A 2,437-nucleotide genomic window follows, 5' to 3' on the forward strand; every position below is an offset into this window, starting at 1 on the left:
TTTCTTAGTAGAGACTGGGTTTCACCATGTTGCCCAGGCTGGTCTTGAACTCCTGGCCTCATGTGATCCACCTGCTTCAGCCTCCCAAAGTGTTGGCATTACAGGTGTGAGCCACCATTCCAGCCAAATATAGGACCTTTCTATCTTCATGTTCTGCCTGTATGATCTAGGGAAATAACAATCAATTATGAAGAAATAGTTGTTTTGCATCCTTTGTTAAATGATTGTAAGTACCCTCCTGGACAGAGAGTCAAAAATAGAATTAAAATTAATTTGTTGGACATACTCTTCCTTCTTATAAAATGTAAATGGGAACAAATGGGGATAGGTTCCAAGTTGTCACTAATCTTTTTCAAATGGTGGCAAATACTTTTTTTAAATCTAAAATAACCATGGTAAAGTTACATATCTAATTAATAAACAAGTTAAAACTTCAGCCGTTCAAAAACTTCTTTACTTTTTATTTTTGGAATATACCATATTCACTTTTGAAATGCAGGTGAACATAGATACAGGTATCTCCCCAGCAGCTACTTTTACAGCTTCAGAATTATATTGTTAACTCACGAAATTCCCCTTTGTAGACTGAAACAGAAAATTCAGAAATTTCCAAAGTGCGGAAATTGTGAGTCCCTGAGTTATCTGGCTGGATTCCACCTAGTGCGCCTATCTGTGAATGATTAAACGCAGAGCTGCAAAACCAGTTTCAGTTTTCTTTCTCTAACCACAGCATAGCCAGGCATTTGTCCAACAGTGTCCCATGTGGCTCTTCCCCATAGTGTGTGACTTCATGTGCATGTCAGTTGGGAAGAACTAAAGTCAAAGTTCACCCATGTCTAGCAGAAAAGGACTTGAAAGTTTTACATGGACTGTGTGTTGATGTTTATGAGTCCACCGGGCCATCTCGTTTTGTCTTATCTTTTCAGACCGAGGATTTCTATTCCTTCAGTTTTGTTTTCTTTCAATAGATGGGCTTTTGTCCCCCAGCATTGTGAAATCTCACAAACTGCTGTGCAGAAAGTTGCCAGACAATTTAGTGGATTTTTATGAGCATTTAAAAATGAAGCTGAATGTGGTGGCTCATGCCTGTAATCCCAGCACTCTGGGAGGTTGAGGCAGGTGGATCATCTGAGGTCAGGAATCCGAGACTAACCTGGCCAACATGATGAAACCTTGTCTCTACTAAATATACAGAAAATTAGTCAGGCGTGGTGGTGCGCGCCTGTAGTCCCAGCTACTCAGGAGGCTGGGGTATGAGAATCATTTGAACCCAGGAGGCGGAGGTTGCAGTGAGCAGAGATTATGCCACTGCACTTCAGCCTGGGCAACAGAGGGAGACGCTGCCTCAAAAAAACGGGCATGGGGGTTCTTTTTGGGGGTGCTAAAAATGTTTTAAAATCGATAGTGGTGATGGATGTACATGCTAAACACCATTGAACTGTACACTTTAAATGAGTGAATTGTATAGTATATATAATGTCAATAAAGCTGTTACAAAAAAATCAGATGAATGGAAGGAAGAAATTGGAGAGAGGGTCTTTGTTGGATATTTATCCTGGTGAGTCATTCTGAACCTTAGCCTCAATTTACCCATGCTTGTAATGGCAGCCTTTCTCAAAGCGGATTTCAGGGGGCCCCAGCCAGGGCACTGACAGATAAAGAGTGAGTCTCCCAACGCTTCTGAAGTTGTCAGGGCAGTTTCCTGGGCTCCCAACATTTTTGGTTTTGCATAAAACCTACTTTCACATGGCTCACAAGTCCCAGCGGGGATCCCAAATCATTGATTCTTGTGTTTCTTCCCCATTTCTCAAGCCACAGATCTGAGTTGAACTATCAATGATATTAAACCCCTGGAAAATAAAAAATCCTCTAGAATCAACCCCAAACAGTTGACATTTTCATTCCAATGAGAGCTATACTCAGAAAAGAATTGTGATAACCACAAATGAAATCAGCCCTGCATGCTCACTCTTCATATTGAGGCCCTGGGATCAGTGGCATCAGCATCGCCTGGGAGTAAATACCAAAACAAGGGCCCCATCCCAGACCTACTGAATCCGAATCTGCATTTTTCACCAAGTCCTCCAACTGCATATTAACTGTCCACAGCAGCTGGGCCTGTGAAGTCTGCCTTCCTGCTTATAGCTTTGGATGAAATGCCTAAGTTCCTAGCATGGAATCTAACATGGATCTCTCTGATTGTCTCGGTCACCAATGACTTCCACCCTCGGTGTCACTATGTTCAGGGAAGAATTCTCAGCCTTGAATCCTGTCTATAGCATTCGACACACTTGCTTCCTTCTTGAGAACATTTTCATGTGGCTTGCAGTAGGTTACACTCTCATTGGTTTTTCCCTGTCACTGGTCACTCTGTTTCAGAATCATTTGTTGGTTCCTCTTTTCTGACCTTTTAACTATGGAATGTCCTGGAATGTAA

This window comes from Cebus imitator, unplaced genomic scaffold (genome assembly GCF_001604975.1).
Source record: "Cebus imitator isolate Cc_AM_T3 unplaced genomic scaffold, Cebus_imitator-1.0 Scaffold401, whole genome shotgun sequence".
Taxonomy (NCBI): domain Eukaryota; kingdom Metazoa; phylum Chordata; class Mammalia; order Primates; family Cebidae; genus Cebus; species Cebus imitator.